Raw genomic sequence first — 21,974 nt, forward strand, 5'->3', positions numbered from 1 at the left:
TAGAAGCACCTCAATACATAAGGGAAACACTAAAAGGTGTAAGAGGGGAAATCAACAATAACACAGTAATAGCAGGGGGACTTTGACACCCCACTCACACCAACGGACAGATCATCAAAACAGAGAATAAATAGGGAAACACAAACTTGAAATGAAACATTAGACCAAATGGACATAATTGATATCTTCAGGACTTTCCATCCAAATGCAGACCACCACACTTTCTTCTCAAGTGCACGTGGAACATTCTCCGGGATAGACCACATCTTGGGCCACAAATCAAGCCTCACTAAATTTAAGAAAATTGAAATCATATCAAGTATCTTCTCTGATCACAACACTATGAGACTAGATATCAACTACAGGGAAAAAAAAGAAAAACATGGACCCCAATATTCACTGCAGCACTATTTACAATATCTAGAACATGGAAGCCACCTAGATGTCCATCGTCAGATGAATGGATAAAGAAGCTGTGGTACATACCTATATAATGGAATACTACTCAGCCATAAAAAAGAAATGCATTTGAATCGGTTCTAATGAGGTGGATGAACCTAGAGCCTTTTATACAGAGTGAAGTCAGTCAGAAAGAGAAACACAAAATATCGTATACTGACACATACATGTGGAATCTAGAAAGATGGTACTGATGACTTTATTTTCAGGGCAGCAATGGAGAAACACACATAGACAACAGAGTGATGGACACGGGGGAGGCAAGGAGGGAGAGGGTGAGATGTATGGAGAAAGTAACATGGAAACTTACAATGCCGTATGTAAAAGAGCCACTGAGAATTTGCTGTATGACTCAGGGAAGTCAAACAGGGGCTCTGTGACAGTCTAGAAGGGTGGGATGTGGAGGGATATAGGAGGGAGGTTCGGCATGGAAGGACATGGGTGTACCTATGGCTGATCCTTGATGTTTGCTAGAAAACCACAAAATTCTGTAAAGCAATTATCCTTCAGTTAAAAAACTAAAGTATCAAAAAAGAAAAAAAAATAATCAAAACATCTGAATTTTACCCCAAAGGATCTTCTTCACTTTGCTTTCTAGCTGTATGTGATGAACCTGTGAATCAACTTTCCCAGTTCTTACAGCACTTGGTTTAAACCTCAGCAGCTGCCTCTTATATAATCCTGCTCAAATTTGTTGATTCCATTTTACACTTTGAATCTTGTCTCTGCTTTGATAAGGGTGCTGATTCTAGTGACTAATCCTCTGGCCACTATGCTATCAGTAGCATGCCCAGGCACTATGAACCTAAAAAAGGAAGTTTGAGTCATTTCATATATTTGTGTATTATTTCCCTTAGAGACTAGAAAGTCTATGTGGGAAGTGATTGTGTTTATACACTTGTATTCTACTCATTAACCAGCTCAGTGATGCTCAATGAAACCTATAATATATTCACTGAATAATTTTGGTTTTTACCTCCAAGTTGATTTAACCAACTGTTTTGTTCCTATTTTACTTCCTTTTCTGGTAAAAATAAGGCATGAAACAAAGGTTATAGGAAAATGAACTTTGTAACACACGTAATCAACCACAATGGGCTTTTATATTAATTTTTATGTTTTATTAAATTAGTAACCCTCTACCTATAAATCTATACCTTATTATAAATTCTTAAACACCACCTCTGTGACTCAAAACTTATTGCAAAATTCGATGAAATAGTCTTACAGTACTATGGTAAATGAAATATGGTCATAGATTGTATATAGCTCCTCCAGTTAACAGGTGAAACCTGCTTCCCAAACCTCCTGAAGCTTCGTAGCCCTTGTAACCTGCTTTGAATAACCGATGGTAGTAGAAGAGACACTGTGAATTTGAAACCTAGGCTTCCTCAAGTTTTGCAACTTCTACCTTGATGCTCTTTGGCCATCACAAAAAGAATAATGTTCTTACCTCCAGCAAGTTGAGAGGCGCTGTAGAGAAGAACCAAAGTGCCGAAGCAGACAGCCAGCCAGCAGCTCTGAGACGCATGAGTGAAGCCATCTTGAACCTCCCAGACCAACCCATCCTCTTTCTGAAGGCAAGCACGTGAATGAACCCAGATGCAACCAACAGAGGAAATGATGAATGAAACTGAATTGGGAGAAATAACAAATTAGGTTTGACCCAAAACACTTGGGATAGTTGGTGCTGCATCAACAGTGATCTAAAATTTAAAAATACTAATTATCTATACGCATATGTATGACTGAGCCCTTTTGCTGTTAACCTGAAACTATCACAACATTGTTAATCAGCTATACTCCAATACAAAGTTAAAGAAAAGATTTGAAAATAAATAAAAATACTAATTATATTATGGATTTTTTTAAGAAAAGGATGCTCACGGTAACAGTAAGGAACTGTGAGTTTGCTTTGCCTCGCAGAGCCTGTGTCCTGACTGCCAAGGTATTAAGGAAGGAGCTGAGGGAAGAGGGTTCTACAGGAGGGGTTTCAGTGCTAGCTAGCCATACCATCGCTTCTTCTAGAGACTCTTTCCATGAAAGCTTCTAGAGGGAGCAGATCCCCATACACTGTTATCTTGGTGTCTTTTACCTCACCAGGGATGACATCTTTGATTGCCAGAAGCTAATACAATCCTTTCTCTTTATTATTTTAACTAAAAGAGTGTGTGTGTTAGTCACTCAGTTATGTCCAACTCTTTGTGACCCTATGGACCTCTATTCCTCCAGGCTCCTCTGTCCATGTAACTTTCAGGGCAAGAATAACTGGAGTGGGTTGCCATTTCCTTCTCCAGCGGATCTTCCTGACCCAGGGATCGAACCTGGATCTCCTGCATCGCAGGTGGATTCTTTACTGTCTGAGCCACCAGGCTTTTTTGTATGTCTCTTTGGATGGGCTACCATCCCATTTACTCAGTCAAACACTAATCCAGTTATTACTATAAAAATATCTTAATAGATGTGATTAAAGTCCAAATTTAGTTGACTTTAAAGAGGGGAGATTATCCTAAAGTGGGACTGATTTGATCAGTTGAAAGTTCTCAAGAGCAAACTGAGGCTTCCCTGAGGAAGAAGAAATTCTTCCAGTAGATTGCAGTCTCAGCCTGTTCCCAAGAATTTCTTCCTCTCTTTTCTGATGGCCTGCTTTGCAGACCACTGACTTTCTCCACAACCATGTAAGGCAGTTCCTCACAATATCTTTCTTAATATGTATTTCCTACTGGTTCTATTTCTCTGGTTGAATGCTGGCCAATATAGGCAGTGTTTCAGTAAACCAAAGGACCAGGGACTAAATTATATTAAGTGGAAAAATGGTGAGCAGAAGAAAGGAGTCTCCTTAGAGAACCAACAGTGAGCAATCACATCATCCTAGAGAAAATAAGATACAGTCACATTCTTAAACCCTCAGCTTCAGTGTCTGAGACCCAGTCCTACCTCACTCCCATGAGATCTTGGTGTCTCCTTGAATTTATTGCGTGACCTTGAATGCGTTTGTTGTAACCAAAGGGTTTTGATAAGAGCAATTATTATGTGCCTGATACTTCTAGAAGAGGGTGAAATCTATACATTTTTGAGACATTTATTTTTCTATTCATTCAATAAAAAATTCTGAATTATTTATAGGTGTTAAGATATACTGTAATAGGCACAGAGAAGACACAAAGATGAATATGGAATATGGCATATGGAATCACCCTGAGGACGACAGTATTAGGAGACAGGCTGTTGAGGTGGTGGGTCTAATGCAGTTTGGAGGGTGATTTTAGTAGGTATTCCTCCTCAACTCAGCTGACTGCTCCATTATTTAAGAACAGTGTCAGAATGGGGAGCCCCAAACTTTAGGCACAAATTGGAGGCTCCTACCATCTGTATTGTATCATAATCCATACAATGGACATGAAATTGGGCAAACTTTGGGAGATGATGAGGGACAGAGAGGCCTGGGGACTCAAAGAGTCAGACATGACTGGGCGACTGAACGACAACAACAAGCATTTGTATACAACTGTTGAACACTTACTAAGTACTTTATTCATGAGTGTGGAGTTCACAGTGCTTTCATTCAGGTACATATTCTGGAAAGGAGAAAATATGCCACTTATCTTATTCCTATATATCCAGACTTATAATTGCTGAGTGATTATTTGGGCAGTTCTAACCCACTTTAATGGAGAAGGCAATGGCACCCTACTCCAGTACTCTTGCCTGGAAAATCCCATGGACAGAGGAGCCTGGTAGGCTGCAGTCTATGGGGTCGTGAAGAGTTGGACACGACTGAGCGACTTCACTTTCTCTTTTCACTTTCATGCATCGGAGAAGGAAATGACAACCCAACTCCAGTGTCCTTGCCTGGAGAATCCCAGGGTCGGGGGAGCCTGGTGAGCTGCTGTCTATGGGGTCGCACAGAGTCGGACACGACTGAAGCAACTTAGCAACAGCAACCCAATTCAAAAAATGCATAACATCTATCCAGGCAGTGATGGAGTCAGTTGGGGAGAGGAGTAATATACTACGAAGACAGACCATTTGCAACAAAACGAAGGCATAAGATACTAGTAGGCCAGTGTGGCAAGAGGGATGAATTCATGACGAGGAGAAGCGGGGAATATTTTTCAAAAGCAGGTGGAGATAATGCAGTGGAGGGCTTAGAAATCCTGAGGAGAGCCAGTCTAAATCCTTTCTACAGGAAGCTGGAAGGAAAGAAGTTGAAAGGAAAGGAAAGTGAGGGAAAAAAGAGGGAGGAAAAGGGGGATTGAAGGAGAGGGGGCTGGAAGGAGAGAGAGGGGGCTGGAAGGAGAGGGGGCTGGAGCGAGAGGGGGCTGGAGGGAGGGAGGGATGGAGGGAGAGGGGGATAGAGGGAGAGAGAGGGTGCTGGAAGGAGCAAGAGGGGTTGGAGGGACAGGGGGATGGAAGGAGAGGGGGAGTTAGGGAGAGGGGGCTTTATTTCCTTTCAAGAAAGAGTCTTCTTTTACCATTTACACACACACACACACACACACAAAGTCGAGAATAAGACATAATAAATGGAATCTTCATCTAACCTCTTGAGCGGCTGCAAACGTTGACCGTGACCAGTAACTGCTCTACAGATGTTTAAAGCTAAGGCGGGGTCATCCCCTGGTGTAGATGAGTTAAGGTTTAGAAATCTTCTCTTGACCTCAGTGCTCTGCGTGTGAGCATGTGCACTTGGGAGCAAATGGGTGCAAGTCTCAGAGAGAATGTAAATAGTTTTTTTTTTGAGACAACATTCATTCAAAATCCAAGGAGTGAAGATTGTGTATTTATGTGAAAGACAGTTTTGGTAAGTGAAGTGCAGAGGGTTTGCAACTTGACTGTATTCACACAGAGGCTATTTTATAAGGATGAATATGAGGCTACTAGTAAAAATAAGCTGCCTTTTGTTGAACAGAGACTATATGTCAGGAATCCTGCTAAATGTTTTACACACTTAATTTTCTGTGATTGTGGTTTTCATTCTGTCTGCCTTCTGAGGGATAAGGATCAGAGGCTTATTGAAAAAAAGAGAGAGAAAGAGAAAATTGCTCATCTCATACAGCACATTGTCTAGGGAATGGGACAATATTTGTAAAGCTAAATATTCCCAATAATTAAATAAATGTATAAGTACAAGCTTCAAAAATGACATAAAATATTAAAAGACAATGCACTTAATGTGTTTAGCCTAGTGCTGAATTTTTAATATTTTTTTAATATATTCATGCTCAACAAGTGGTGGTGATAGTCATAACAGTGTGATCATCAGGATAAGAGACTCATAGGCCCAAGTTTTCTGGAGGCTTGGATTACTTTCATATCTGTCTTTTCTGCATGGTTTATTTCCAGTAAGAATAAGAACACTGATCAGGTTTTTACACTGTTGGTGAGTTAATACTAAACTGCTGCTGCTGCTGCTAAGTCACTTCAGTCGTGTCCAACTCTGTGCGACCCCAGAGACGGCAGCCCACCAGGCTCCCCCGTCCCTGGGATTCTCCAGGCAAGAACACTGGAGTGGGTTGCCATTTCCTTCTCCAAAGCATGAAAGTGAAAAGAGAAAGTGAAGTTGCTCAGTCATGTCCGACTCTTAGCGACCCCATGGACTGCAGCCTACCAGGCTCCTCCATCCATGGGATTTTCCAGGCAAGAGTACTGGAGTGGGATGCCTAATACTAAAGTACATAATCTTAACTACACGATTTGTCTTTCTTCATGCTTCTGAAGAGCTCATGAACCAAGAAAGATGAGTCTTTGTGGAAGAGGACATCTGTGTAAAATCATCAAGCCTGCTTTTTCATTCTGAGCTGAGGAACCAGTATAGGAGGGGAGAACAGAGGAGCAGGGTGATGTCAACTGTGTCTCTGAAATTTTCTTGCCATTTGTGTTTAATGGAACCTATTGGGCTCCCAGCAGAGGTCCCCAGCAGTCACATGGAATATAGATGATACTGAGCTCCCTGGGATCTGATAAATTGTATAATTGGAGGGCATTGAAAAAGAGCAGTGGCACACCTAGATTTCAACTACTCAAACTGATCACGTGGACCACAGCCTTGTCTAACTCAGTGAAACAATGAGTCATGCTGTGTAGGGACACCCAAGACAGACAGGTCATGCTGGAGACTTCTGACCAAACGTGGTCCACTGGAGAAGGGAATGGCAAACCACTTCAGTATTCTTGCCTTGAGAACCCCATGAACAGTATGAAAAGGGAAAAAGATATGACACTGAAAAATGAACTGCCCAGGTCAGTAGGTGCCCAATATGCTACTGGAGAAAAGTGGAGAAATAACTCCAGAAAGAATGAATAGACGGAGCAAAAACAAAAACAACACCCAGTTGTTGATGTTACTGGTGATGGAAGTACAGTCTGATGCTGTAAAGAGCAATATTGCATAGGAACCTGGAATGTAAGGTCCATGAATAAAGGAAGTTGGAAGTGGTCAAACAGGAGATGGCAAGAGTGAACATTGACATCTTAGGAATCAGGGAACTAAAATGGACTGGAATGGGCGACTTTAACTCAGATGACTGTTATATCTAAAACTGCGGGCAAGAATCCCTTAGAGGAAATGAAATAGCCCTCACAGTCAACAAAAGAATCCAAAATGCAGTACTTGGGTACAATGTCAAAAACAGAATGACCTCTGTTCATTTCCAACACAAACCATTCAATATCACAGTAATCCAAGTCTATGCCCCAACCAGGAATGCTGAAGAAGCTGAAGTTGAATGGTTCTATGAAGACCTACAAGACCTTCTAGAACTAACTCCCAAAAAAGATGTCCTTTTCATTATAAGGGATTGGAATGCAAAAGTAGGAATTCAAGAGATACCTGGAGTAACAGGCAAATTTGACCTTGGAGTACAAAATGAAGCAGGGCAAAGGCTAACAGAGTTTTGCCCAGAGAATGCACTGGTCATAGCAAACACCCTCCTCCAAACTCTCAAGAGAAGACACTATACATGGACATCACCAATGGTCAATGCCGAAATCAGATTGATTATATTCTTTGCAGCCAAAGATGGAGAAGCCCTATACAGTCAGCAAAAGTGTGACCAGGAACTGATTGTGGCTCAGATCATGATCTCCTTACTGCAAAATTCAGACTTAAATTGAAGAATGTAGGGAAAAGCACAAGACCATTCAGGTATGACATAAATCAAATCCCTTAAGATTATACAGTTCAAGTGACAAATAGATTCAAGGGATTAGATCTGATAGACAGAGTACCTGAAGAACTATGGACAGAGGTTCATGACATTGTACAGGACACAGTGATCAAGACCATCCTTGAGAAAAAGAATGCAAAAAGGCAAAATGGTTGTCTGAGGAGGCCTTACAAATAGCTGAGAAAAGAAGAGAAGTGATAGGCAAAGGAGTAAAGGAAAGATATACCCACTTGAATGCAGAGTTCCGAAGAACAGCATGGAGAGATGAGAAAGCCTTCCTCAGTGATCAGTGCAAAGAAATAGAGGAAAACAATAGAATGGGAAAGACTCGAGATCTCTTCAAGAAAATTCGTGATACAAAGGGAACATTTCAAGCAAAGATGGGCACAATAAAGGACAGAAATGGTATAGACCTAACAGAAGCAAAAGATATTAAGAAGAGGTGGCAAGAATACACAGAAGAACTATACAAAAAAGATCTTAATGACCCAGATAAACACAATGGTGTGATAACTCACCTAGAGCCAGACATCTTTGAATGAGAAGTGAAGTGGGCCTTAGGAAGCATCACTACAAACAAAGCTAGTGGAGGTGATGGCATCCCAGTTGAGCTATTTCAAATCCTAAAAGACGATGCTGTTAAGGTTCTGCACTCAATATGCCAGCAAATTTGGAAAACTCAGCAGCAGCCACAGGACTGGAAAAGGTCAGTTTTCCTTCCAATCCCAAAGAAAAGCAATGTCAAAGCATGCTCAAATGACCACACAATTGCACTTATCTCACATGCTAGCAAAGTAATGCTCAAAATTCTCCAAGTCAGGCTTCAACAGTGTGTGAACTGTGAACTTCCAGATGTTCAAGCTGGATTTAGAAAAGGTAGAGGAACCAAAGATCAAATTGCCAGCATCCACTGGATCATTGAAAAAGCAAGAGAGTTCCAGCAAAACATCTGTTTCTGCTTTATTGGCTGTGCCAAAGCTTTTGTGTGAATCACAACAAACTGGAAAATTCTTCAAGAGATGGCAATACCAGACTACCTTACCTGCCTCCTGAGAAATCTGTATGCAGGTCAAGAAGCAACAGTTAGAACTGAACATGGAACAGACTGGTTCCAAATCAGGAAAGGAGTATGTCAAGGCTATATATTGTCATGCTGCTTATTTAACTTATATGCAGAGTATATCATGTGAAATGCCAGGCTGGATAAAGAACAAGCTGGAATCAAGATTGCTGGGAGAAATATCAATAACCTCAGATATGCAGATGACACCACACTTATGGCAGAAAATGAAGAACTAATGAGCCTCTTGATGAAAGTAAAAGAAGACAGTGAAAAAGTTGGCTTAAAACTCAACATTCAAAAACTAAGACCATGGCATCCGGTCACATCACTCCTGGCAAGTAGATGGGGAAACAATGGAAACAGTGAGAGACTATTTTCTTGGGCTCCAAAATCACTGCAGATGGTGACTTCAGCCATGAAATTAAAAGACACTTGCTCCTTGGAAGAAAAGCTATGACCAATCTAGACAGCATATTAAAAAGGAGAGACATTAATTTGTCGACAAAGGTCCATCTAGTCAAAGCTATGGCTTTTCCAGCAGTCATATATGGATGTGAGAGTTGGACCACAAAGAAAGCTGGGTGCTGAAGAATTGATGTTTTTGAACTGTGGTGTTGGAGAAGACTCTTGAGAGTCCCTTGGACTGCAAGGAGATCCAACCAGTCCATGCTAAAGGAAATAAGTCCTGAATATTCATTGCAAGGACTGATGTTGAAGCTGAAACTCCAATACTTTGGCCACCTGATGTGAAGAGCTGACTCATTTGAAAAGACCCTGATGCTGGGAAAGATTGAAGGTGGGAGGAGAAGGGGTTGACAGAGGATGAGGTGGATGGATGGCATCACCGATAAGATGGACATGAATTTGAGCAGGCTTCAGGAATTCATGATGGACAGGAAAGCCTGGCATGCTACAGTCCATGGGGTTGCCAAGAGTTGGACATGACTGAGCGACTGAACTGAACTCTTTTTTTTTTATTTTTCATTTCCACTGTTGTACCATTCTTCAACTGCCTAGTAAATCAATAAACATTGATGTCTATAATATGTTTGTGAAATGAGTAAATTAAGAACCCTCCTATAAGGTAGACACACTTTTTTTCACTTTTTGGATGAAAAAATTAATGCTGTAAAGTTTCCCCAAAAAATATTTGAACTAACAGTTCTTTTTAACTTTTTTCTATTCTGAATGCCCACACACTAGATGAAATTAATGCTGGAAATTACTGTTTAGTGCAATATCCTTGCTTTCTTCCTTTGGGCCTTAGGAAGATACAGATTTCCAGACAGTCTCAGGCTCTTAACTCAAGCTGTTTATCTTCTAGTTCATGAGGTACCTCACACCCCAGAAATAAGTAGTTATAACAGCACTGTTGTTTTCCTTATGTCACTCAGTTCTGTCTGACTCTTTGTGACCCCATGGACTGCAGCACGCCAGGCTTTTCTGTCCTTCAGTATCCACCAGAGCTTGCTCAAACTCATGTCCGTTGCATCAGTGTTGCCATCCAACTAACTATTTTGTCCTCGGCCACCCCTCTCTCCTCAAGTCCTCAATTTCTCCCAGCATCAGGGTCTTTTCAAATGAGTCAGCTCTTCACATCAGGTGGCCAAAGTATTGGAATTTCAGCTTCAGCATCAGTCCTTCCAATGAAAATTCAGGGCTGATTGCCTTTAGCATGGACTGGTTGGATTGGATGGATCTCCTTGTAGTCCAAGGAAATCTTAAGAGTCTTCTCCAGCAACACAGTTCAAAAGTATCAGTTTTTCGGCACTCAGCCTTCTTTATTGTCCAACTCTTATATCCATATGTGACTACTGGAAAAGCCATAGCTTTCATTATACTGAAGGGCATTAATCTTGATTCATTTCACCAAAGTTTAATTCCTGAGAGATAAATTAAAAGCGAAGAGATGGTCAACTGAACAATCTTCCATATCGATTGTTGTTATCAACTAGGTTTTACTATGACAAAGAACCACAAAACCTCAGTAATATCAAAGAATAAATATTCATTTCTTGCTCATATGCCTATGTGTCTTGTTGGCACTGTTTTTAGGGTTTAATTCAGGCATGGTTTAGGGATAGAAATGGGTTTGTTCTGCTTTTGATCATTCTGAGCCTAGGCTCAAGGAGTAGTGACCACCCTATGGAGGATAGGGGGTGGATTGCTTCTCATAAAGGATGACTGGAGCCCTAAAATTATACATACTACTCCACAAGCTTGTGGCCTGTCTGCTCATGTTCCATTGGCCAAAGAACATTCCATAGCCAAGCCCAAGATCAATTGCTTGATGGATGCAACAGGGAAGTGTATTCCTGTCATAAAGATGGGAGGAAAAGGGGACAGAGGGAGAGACAGAGGGAAATTGTTTACTGACTGAAGATGATTATATTTACCCTAGCTATATCATATGTATAGAATCTTCATTCCTTTTATTCAATGATTAGGCTGCAAATTGAGTAAGACATGAATGCAAATCACTCTTTCATCTTCATTAAATCTATAGGTGACTTCTCTAGAAGTCAACTATAGTTTAGTTTATAGTTTAGTTTAGTCAACTATAGTTTAGTTTATATTTTAGTTTAGTTTAGTCAACTCTAGTTTAATCATGCCTCTGCCCTCTCTAGCAGGCCACTTGAATTTTTTTAGGACACTTACCTCTGTCTTACTGAATAGTCCTCAGTTCACCTGAAAAACAACTTCTTATATATTGAGCAGATACAGTCAGGACAACTGTGATGGTACAGTAGAGATGGCACAGCCCTGTCTTCAAAGGATTAGCCTAGAAAGAAAATCACTAAGTCAGGGTAAGTGGTAAATGTCACATCAGGACACATGGCATCAGTATAACCTTAGGCAAGTTACCTAGATTCCTCCCGCATAAGATGGGATTGATAAGATCATCCATTCCGTAGACCTGCAGGAATTACATGAGTGAAAGTTTACTTAATAAAGGGTGCAGTGACAGCTCTGCATTTATAAGGGATCCATAATGCTAATTTGGGATTATTACTATTTTTAAGCAAGTATAACTTTTAGTCTACGCACTCTGACGTACAAGAGATACAAAATTCCGTTTTTCTGTTTTTTACCTAAAAGTATATGATAATAGTGGAGAAGGCAATGGCACCCCACTCCAGTACTCTTGCCTGGAAAATCCCATGGATGGAGGAACCTGGTGGGCTGCAGTCCGTGGGGTCGCTAAGAGTGGGACATGACTGAGCAACTTCACTTTCAATTTTCACTTTCCACTTTCATGCATTGGAGAAGGAAATGGCAACCCACTCCAGTGTTCTTGCCTGGAGAATCCCAGGGATGGGGGAGCCTGGTGGGCTGCCGTCTATGGGGTTGCACAGAGTCAGACACGACTGAAGCAACTTAGCAGCAGCAGCATAAGACAATAAAATTTTATTTTCTTTGGCTGAGTTGAGGTTGACTGTTTATGACCCTCCTCCAGCACTGTGGCATGGCTTCAAACCTTAATTGCTATCAAGTAGTTGGGAGCAGGTCTGGGAGGTCTACCGTCAGGTCACAGGTCATTGGTGACTCATCTGTCACTGAGACATGCACTCTTCCATTTAGATGACTGTTTTGCCTACTCTCTGCAATGTCTATGTCACTCTTGAGTGTATGGAACTCTTCTCAAGGCTGCCTATTTACCCACCACCTAAGCTTCCCAAGTGGCCACTTTCTCTCTGGGGGTCTCAGTGCCGCCCCCTCACACCCATGACCTCCATCATCACACCATCCCCGACCAGTGACTGCTTTCTCTCTTCTCTCCCTTCCTTGTGTCAGTAGGGATAATTTCTTCCCAACTCTATCTAAAGCATTTTATCTGTATCTTAAATCTTCTCCCTCTTCTGATTCTTAGTTTTTAAAATAAAAAGTGCAAGATTTCTGCTTTTAGCACTGTAGCCTCCCTTGACTGAGGAAAATGGATAGGAGGTAATCTCTGCTGGAATACAGGTTAAGACAAAAGAAATTCAGGAAGTGTGAAACAAGCAAACATGAGTTGCCAATTCAAAATATCATGTGACTAGTACTTCCTTCGTGGTCCAGTGGTTAAGACACAGCCTCCCAATTCAGATGGCATGGGTTTGATCCCTGACCAGGGAGCAAAGATCCCACATGTATTGCAGACAAAACAATAGGATGTAAACAACAGAAGTAATATTGCAACAAACTCAATAAAGACTTTAAAAATGGTCCACATCAAAATATTATGCTGCTGTCATTATCTTATCCTCACCATCATGCTTATAGTTATTATTATTGAAATAATCAATGGATTTCTGAGTCCCCAATAGCACTTTTTTCTCAGAATCCTCAGTCCAAAACAAATACTTCATAAATGTTGTCAGTTTTTTATTAAAAAAAAATTGCACAGCTTGGGAACTCAAACAGATACAAGTTCACTATCCTTAGGTAAATATCCTTGGGTATCTAAACTATGCCTAAGTTTCTTCATCTTTAAAATGTGAATGAGAATGATCAGGTTCCAATTGTGTGATGAAGAGGAAAGATCATTTATTTAAAACACCTGATGCAATTCTAGCACTTATTCAGTAAATGCTGCGAGGATATGGTTGGAGAGAAAAGGATTCTGCACGTATTTGCTTGCAGGCCTCCAATTTCCAAGAGCTCCCTCTGCAGGAAGGTTCAGGTTCAGGAAGCCAGAATGCCTTGTGGATCTGGGTTACTTTGAGCACAAACTCTTAATGCATCTACAGTCAACGGCCCTGGCCTTATTGCCTTATTTAACATAATCTGCCTCTTGCAGAGAACCTTAGAAAGTAAATGCCAGAGGCTCCAGGATCAGGAATTAATTATAAGAATTGCAAAACCCCGGAAAGTGGTTGGCAGGAGGTGCCCCGTACAATGGCAATTTGTCGGCCACTGTTGGAGGAATGAAGACAGTAAGCCCGATGGCCACTTCCCTTCCCTTTGGCTTGGAGCACTTGGCTTTCATTTATGAGGCCATCGGGTTCAATTAAGCCTCTGCATAGCGAGTTGTCAGTCACCATCAAGGCACCTCCTGGATACGTGTCAGAGCAGCCTCCTTCTTGTCACTTCAATCTCGTTCTAGAAACCTGTGAGCAGGATTTCAAGGGGTTGAGCTGGTGCATATTGTGTAACACTGTATTTTCCTCCCTTTCTCTTCTGACTCTTTTTCCAGAGGCTTCAGCCATCACAGGTCAGGCTTGCAGAGAGCCGAGGGGTGCCAGGCTTATGAGTCCTCTGGGAGTGCCCATCTTCGTGAGCTTTGACAAGGACATCCTTCGGGGAGACTGTAGCAGCAGCTTGATCAGAGTAAGCAGCCCCGGGCCATGGCTTTTCTGAGGGTTCACATTAACCCAGCAAAGATGGAGAGGTGGGCACTAATCCCAAAGAACAAACCAAAGTACTGAAAAGTACTGCCTGGGTGGTAGGTTGAGCGAAGAGGTTGGCTCCACTCTGTTCGCCTTTGAAAGCAGCTGCATTTAATTTTTTTCTTTATCAGACACACCTGACAGCTGACATCTGTCTATGTGGCATGCATTTGCAATTTGCCAAATTACCTCTAACATCACCCCTTTCCCAGCCACTCAAGAAAATATATCTGAATGCAAATGAGAGTGAGAACGGTTATGTGGATGACCTTGAAACTGCTTCTTTTAAAAAATGCATGGTTATAACTGTGTTTGTAGTCCTAAGTTTGTCTTACATCATGGAAACAAGTAGCTAAAGGTCTGCTTTTCTAAAAAGAAAGTGAAATACAATAAAAAATGCATGGTTATATGTATATGTGTGGCTGAGTCCCTTTGCTGCTCACCTGAAACTCTCACAACATTGTTAACTGGTTCTACCCCTATACAAAATAAAACGTTTTAGAAAAAATGCATGCTATTCACAAGCTTTACTACTCAATTATCAGTAACAAATTATTTGGACACACCTTATAGTAGGAAATGGCAACCCACTCCAGTATTCTTGCCTGGAGAATTCTATGGGCAGAGGAGCTTGGCGGGCTACAGTCCTTGGAGCTGCAAAAGAGTCGGACGCAAATGAGCGACTAACACAGTAGATTAAGAGATGCGATTGTATCAAGAGGTTGTGGGTAAAAATTCTGAGGTTTTTCATTTTTCAAGATACAAAAGCAGATTTCTTCTTCTTTCCATCCATTCAGTAAAGCACTACAGAGTGAGAAGCATGCAGTAAGAATCACTTGAGGGATGCTCCTGTGTGCTCCATTTACCAGGTGCCATCAGAACTCCAGTACAGGCAGAGCTATTTTTCTAAGAAAGGACTTGGGCTCAAAAGACCAAGTTTTGCATCCCTCTTTGCAAAACTGTGACCTTGGAAAAATTTGTGAACTTCAATAACTTAGGACTTTCAGTTTCTTCATCTGTAAAGGAAAGGGATATATGTAACTCAGAGCTGGTATGGGAATTGAATAATAATTGCTGTCTGTCAGGCAATCAATTAAGAGCTCTACACAGATTCTTGTACTCTTCGCCATATGTTTGGTCCGGGCTTCCCTGGTGGCTCCTCAGTAAGGAATCTGCCTGCTAATGTAGGAGACTTGGTTCGATCCCTGGGTCAGGAAGATCCCTGGGAGAAAGAAATGGCAACCTTCTCCAGTATTCTTGCCTGGGAAATCTCATGGACAGAGGAGTCTGGCAAGCTACAGTCCACGAGGCTGTGAAAGAGTTGTATATGATTTAACGACTAAACAGCAACAACATATGTTTGGTCCTTCATACAGATGAGGAAGTTGAAGCTTAGAGACTATGAATCCAGCCTGTCTAAGCCTGGATTCAAACCCATGCAGTCTGACTCTAGAATATTTATTCTGCTATATTGTCACCATTAGTTTAAATATATAATTGTTGGTTATTCCCTAAAACTGAACAGGAATTTGTATGTATAATAGAGAGCAGATTTCAAGAAATAATTGAGCAAGAAGAATAGAGATATTTCCTATCAGATGACATGTGAATTGCACATAAATGGTTTTTGCTTTTTATGTACTAAATAAGGAATTGTAAATTTTTAGTGTTGGAAGAAACTTTAGAGACTTCTTATTCCAGCAATTTATAATCAGCACATCAGTCAGGTCCATTTTTAGGTTTTAGCTCTCCATGGATGTTGCACTTTTAGACTTTTCCCTTCCAAAATTAGATTTATCAAGTGGAATTCACTTCTCAAATTAAAAAAATGTAGGTGTATATGCACCCACATGACACTCAGATGCATATGCATAATGCCTAAGTTATGACTGCTGCTGCTAAATGTCATCCAAGTTGATCAATAGGAGACCAGGGGTTTTTAATCTCTCTCTCTATTCAAGCCTCTATTGAATGGATTATTTCAGAAAGGATTTGCCTGATTTGTAGGCTAGGTTTGGTTCTCTTGTATTTTTCTCTTTTAACAATCATTACTCACAATTGTTTAACGTCTTGGTCTGTGTTCAGTGTTAGACTGTATACACTCCTTGAGAGTGTGGCTGGGTAAAGTTGCTTCCCAAGGCATCCATATAATCTAATGCTGTTTGCATAATCCAGTGACACATGTGTGATCTAGTGGAACTTCCTTCCTGTAATGTCTGTCTGTGTCCTTCTTGGAACATCTGTCTGTCCCTTCTTCACACTTCATTTAAAAATGTAATAACTGTGGGTCCTCCAAGAACAAGATGGAATAAAGGCACCATTGTACTCTCCATGCTTTGATGAATAGCATCATTGTACTGTCCATGCTTTGTTTTCATTACTAAACATTTATTTCCTCCCAGTTTTCTAAACTTGGGTTTAAGACTAGTTCAAATAGCATGTCTTTTCTGATTTTTCCAGGTGAAATTAGTTGGAATATCTTCCTGATCTCCAAAGCTATTTGATGTCTCTTTTAGAACTAATCCTAAGGGCTGGAGAAGCCAGCATGCTTTTTGGATTATTGCAAACAGGGAGAGATAGATCACCTGTTCTTGCTTTGTACTCTAATCTACTTTTCTAGTTCATCAGCAACTCTTTGAGGGGCAAGTGGGAGTCGTCCTGTAGACTTTGAGTTATAGCTACTCGGAGGAGGAGCTGGAAGTCTTTGTTCAAATCTTTCCTCTCTATAACCTCAACTGAAAGTGTAGACAGATATGCCATAACATATAGTCTTAGGACTTCAGACATTTTGAAAATGTTAGTCACTCAGTTTGTGATCCTATGGACTATAGCCCATCAGGTTCCTCTGTCCATGGAATTCTGGAGTGGGTAGCCATTCCCTTCTCCATGGGATCTTCCTGACACAGGAATTGAGCCTGGGTCTCCTGCATGGCAGGCAGATTCTTTACCATCTAACTTCCAGGGAAGCCTTTTGAGGTGACTCCAATTCACAGCTTCCACTGACTTTTCTGAAAAGCTTACATGGAAAAACTTTCAGGAAAGGAGGAGAGAACTAGAAAAGCAGTATATGTATTTCAGGCTATAGAATGATTTATACTTTCTCTAAGAACTGACTTCTTTGATGGCAGAGTCAGGAGAAAATGCATATAAGGAGAGGGATAGTGTATCCATTTGTCAGTAACTATAGTATGTATCATGAATTAAGTCCTTACTCTGTCATAGATATTATGATCAATACTCCAGGTATGTCACATTTTAGGGAGGTAGGAATTTTTCCCTCTTGAAGAGATGAGAAAACAACAAGGAGAAGAAAAATGACAGTAACAGCTAACATTTATTGAGCATTTTCTTGAAACTCTTTCCTGACTGGATCACATGTATTAACTTTTTACATGCTAACTGATTTACTCCTCATGGTAACTGGTAGGATAGTTATCCTCATTATCTACATGTTGTAAATGAGGAATCCACAAGGTTGAACAATTTGTCTGCGGTCACACAGTTGGTATGAGGCAGAGCTGGGAATTTGAATTTGAGTTCAGCTCTAGAGTCCACACTTGGGAAACTGAGGCTCAAAGTGTCTGTGAAAAATGCACAAAATCACCTTTCTTGGTGTAGAATTCTGTGTCTGGGATCCAGCTACATTTAGTGATTGTCTTATAAGTTGTGTCATTAAAGTCATTGTTTTTTCTTTTTACCACTCTAGATACATTTTCTGCTTGCTGTGCTAGATAGTACTTAAGTGTGTGGTCGGAGATAAAAATAAAATAGCTTAAGTTTGTATTATTCAAGAGGAAAATTGGCCTGAATTGCCTGATAATGGCCTTCAGTTCACATTTTGCTTAGAACTCTCTGTGACCTTCATAATGCATTCCCTCTTGGCCCTTTGATCGAAGGCAATAGTCAGGAACTAGCACAAAGACGGCTGCCTCATCCTTCTTGGAGTTCGGTACCAGCCAACTGGAAGCATCTGCTTCTTATCTGTCCAATGAAACTGCCTTCGGTTAAAGTTGACTTTTCGTGCTACCCATTCTCACTGCCCACTGTTCCCAAGTTAAGTCCCTTATAATGGGAATAAGTCCACTAGATTAACAAGAGAGAGCTTCAGGGCCCCTGGCATTTCATAAGGAAAGAAGAGTTCCTCGGGTGTTTTTTTTTTTTTTTTTTTTCTTTCAACTCTATTTCCCTGAGACAAAAACAAACAGGAGAACGAAGTGCTAACCTAAAAGATGCTTGATTAGCACTTTCATTTTAAGCCCCACGTACAGGCAGACAAATCCAGTTCATCTTAGTCTTGTTGAGTGATGCCAAGCTACCTTTCAGAGACTTTTCCAAACTTAATTATATGTCATCAAATGATGCCACCATCCTGAAAATTCTGGCTGGAAGACAGGCAAACTTGTGGTCAACATTTGTACTGGGACCAATCAGATTTCAACGTGGAAGTTCCTTGCCACCATTCTATAAAAGGAAAATGCTTCAGTATTCTGAAGGTAAAAGATAGTTCAGAGTTTGCCATATTTCTTACAATGCTGATCTGATTTCATTCTGATTCTGTGTGTGTTTACCCAAGGTTAAAATCGTGCTAAACTAATTGAATCCAGCTGAGACATCTGCCATCCCAATGACCTGGAGTCCTATAAATCAAATCCAACATGATTAATCAATTAAATATTAGTAAAGATGCTTTGGAGTAGGTGAGTTTTTGTATTATGCTTTAGCTTTCAAGGACATTAGGTAACCTACATCAGGTTCTAATTGAAATGTTATTCAGTTGATCATACAGGTAATACAGGTTAATTATCAGATGGTAGCTGAATAATTACCTAGCAATTGGCATCTTAGATTAGTGTTATAATTATTTTGGCCCTCTTCACCAAAACACAGATTGTCCTCACTAATTAATTATGGATTCACTGAGCATTATTGAGAGGAGACCTGTTAATGACAGAAAATAAATGGTAATCATAGCCCTGATAACAAAAGAAATAAAAGAAGGTTCACATAACACCCCCAACATTTGGTGAGGGCTTTGTATTTGATATATCACATGTTGTTTTATTTTACACAGCGTGTTGGAAAGTATTGAGAGCATATAGGGCCTTAAGTTGATTATTTAAATTTCAGTGGTTCCTGTAGGGAAAAGGGGGGGAAAAAAGAAGAAAGGAAGCAAACAAGAGGAAATGAAAAACAAAGGGAAGAGAAAAAGGAGAGTAGGGGAAAAGACAGATGGTAAATACAAATAAATAGCAGGAAAATTAGAAGGTAATGGTTGAGAGGATGAAAGGACAGGTTGCTAAAAGTTAATGAAAACTTAGAGTCATTGTGGTAAACTGAATATGCATCTCTCTGAAAAGGTAGTTACATCCTAATCTCTGGAACCAGTACTTTATTTGGCTAAAAAGGACTGTGCAGAACTGATTATGAGGTGGGGAGATAATGCTAGAGTCTCAGGTGGGCCCTAAATGCAATCATATATATCCTTATAAAATTATGGCATCCTGTCCCATCACTTCATGGCAAATAGAAAGGGAAAAAGTGGAAACAGTGACAGATTTTATTTTCTTGGGCTCCAAAATCACTGCAGATGGTGACTGCAGCCATGGAATTAAAAGACGATCTCTATGACAAACCTAGACAGCATATTAAAAAGCAGAGACATTACTTTGCTGACAAAAGTCTGTATAGTCAAGAGCTATTGTTTTTCAGTAACCATGTGTGGATGTGACAGTTGGACCATAAAGAAGGCTGAGCACCAAAGAATTGATGCTTTCAAATTGTGGTGTTGGAGAAGACTCTTGAGAGTCCCTTGGACTGCAAGGAGATAAAACCAGTCCATCCTAAAGGGAATCAACTCTGAATATTCATTGGAAGGGTTCTTGCTGAAGCTAAAGCGCCAATACTTTGGTCACCTGATGTGAAGAGCTGAGTTTTCCCCTTGATGCTGGGGAAAATTGAAAGCAAAATAAAAAGAGGGTGGCAGAGGATGAGATGATTGGATAGCACCACTGACTCAGTGGAAATGGATTTGAGCAAAATCTGGGAGATCATGGAGGAAGAGAAGCCTGGTGTGCTACAGTCCATGGGGTCATAAAGAATTGGACACAACTTAGCAACTGAACAACAGCAACAATAAGAGGAAGATTTGATACAAAGCAAAGAGCAGAAAGCAATGTGGCCATGGAGGCTGGGACTGGTATGAGGTGGCAACCAGACAAGGAGGGCTGGCAGCCACAAGAAATTCAAAGAGACAAAGAACAGGGACTTCCCTGGTGGTCTAGTGGTTAAGACTTCACTTTCCAATGCAAGTTTGATCCCTGGTTGGGGCCTTAAGCATCCACGTCACTCGCAGCCAAAAAAAAAAAAAATACAGAGGCAATGTTGTAACAAATTAAATAAAGACTTTAAACAAAAAGACAAAGAATAAAATTTACTTTAAAAGCTCAAATTTAAGCATAACTCTGCCTATACCTTGATTCTGGTTCAGTGATACTGCGGTTGGTTGTCTGGCCTATGGAACTCTTAACAGAATACCTCTGTGGGGATGTAAGCCATCAGGTTGTGGTAATTTGTTACAACAGCCACAAGACACTTACACAGTCATTGAGCTGTTTTAGGCCTTGCTTCTCAGTACCCAGTGCTGCTCTGAACACCCAGAACAAAAAGAGGTGCCCAAGAGGAGGAAAAACACAAACAAGCTTAATCACATAAGTAAAAGAAGACTATTTCAGATGGTGACAGGCTTTCCAAAACACATCAACAGTGAAATCAGAAAGAATAAGACAGAAAATAAGAGGTGAAGTGAGGTGAGATGAAGGAAGGGATCAAGCAGAATATTTGAACCAGTCTTGCGAGGGGAGCATAGTCTAACTTCTTTGAAATCACCATCATTTTTCATTCTTAAAACAATCTGTGAAGGTAATAAGAGTTATCCACATTTTACGGAAGCTTAGAGGGCTAAAATATCTGACCCCAGGTTACCGTGTTAGGAGTGGTAGAAATGAGATTATACCTTGGGTTGGTCTATGCTAAACTTTTCCCTTGTCGTGGATTAAAATGTCACCAAAAGTTTTCCAACTGTCTCAAGTGAAGGTATTAGATTTTCTATGTAGACTTACATAATTTGACACTTCGTGTTTACTTAGGTCATCATGCATCAAGTTCTAAACGGCATCAAGATTACCCACTTAGACAGGATTCTCCGTGGTTTTAAGAGCAAATCTGGCTTCCTCCCTGGGAAAATGAGAATCCACCTATTATGACCCCAAACACTCATCCTCTTTCCCTTCAGTTTGACTCAGCTGTCCCTGAAAAAGCTTCCTGACACTTAAGTGAAAATATCATATGCAGATGAATATGACAGGCAGGTTAAGGCCCTGGAGAGAGCAGGGAAAAATAAGTTCTACTGCTGAAGGCCTGAAGAATCCTAATTTGATAGTTAGGGCCTTTGGCTTGATTAGGCCAGGCGAGAGAGAGGTATTCTGTTCTGTCGTGTCAGTTTGCAGACTCCAGGGAATGGCTGGCTGTGAGGCAAGGGCCTGTCTGACTTGTAACCGGCAGACAAGAGCCTGCACACAGCACTCACACTATGATTATTAATGGTGGGGCTCGCCTGGCTACAGAGACTCCCGGGGCAAAGCCCACAAGCTTGTCAATGCTTGTCAGTGTCACTGTGACAACTGGACACTCCAGAAGGAGCTGTGGGAAGAGGAGCGGAGGATAATGAGGCCACCTTGAGAAGTCCTGTGCTTTGAGCAGCTGAGGAGTACCAGGAAGGAAAGTCAAAGAGCGTGGCTCACGGTCCCAGCATTTGTTCACGGGAAGGTCATGAGTGTTGATACAAGAAGACACGTCTATCAAAAGCAGAGTCAAGAAAGGGTTTTAGATATTGAAACGCTGGTGATAGCCTGTGTT

This window comes from Bos taurus, chromosome 15 (assembly GCF_002263795.3).
Source record: "Bos taurus isolate L1 Dominette 01449 registration number 42190680 breed Hereford chromosome 15, ARS-UCD2.0, whole genome shotgun sequence".
Classification (NCBI taxonomy): Eukaryota; Metazoa; Chordata; class Mammalia; order Artiodactyla; family Bovidae; genus Bos; species Bos taurus.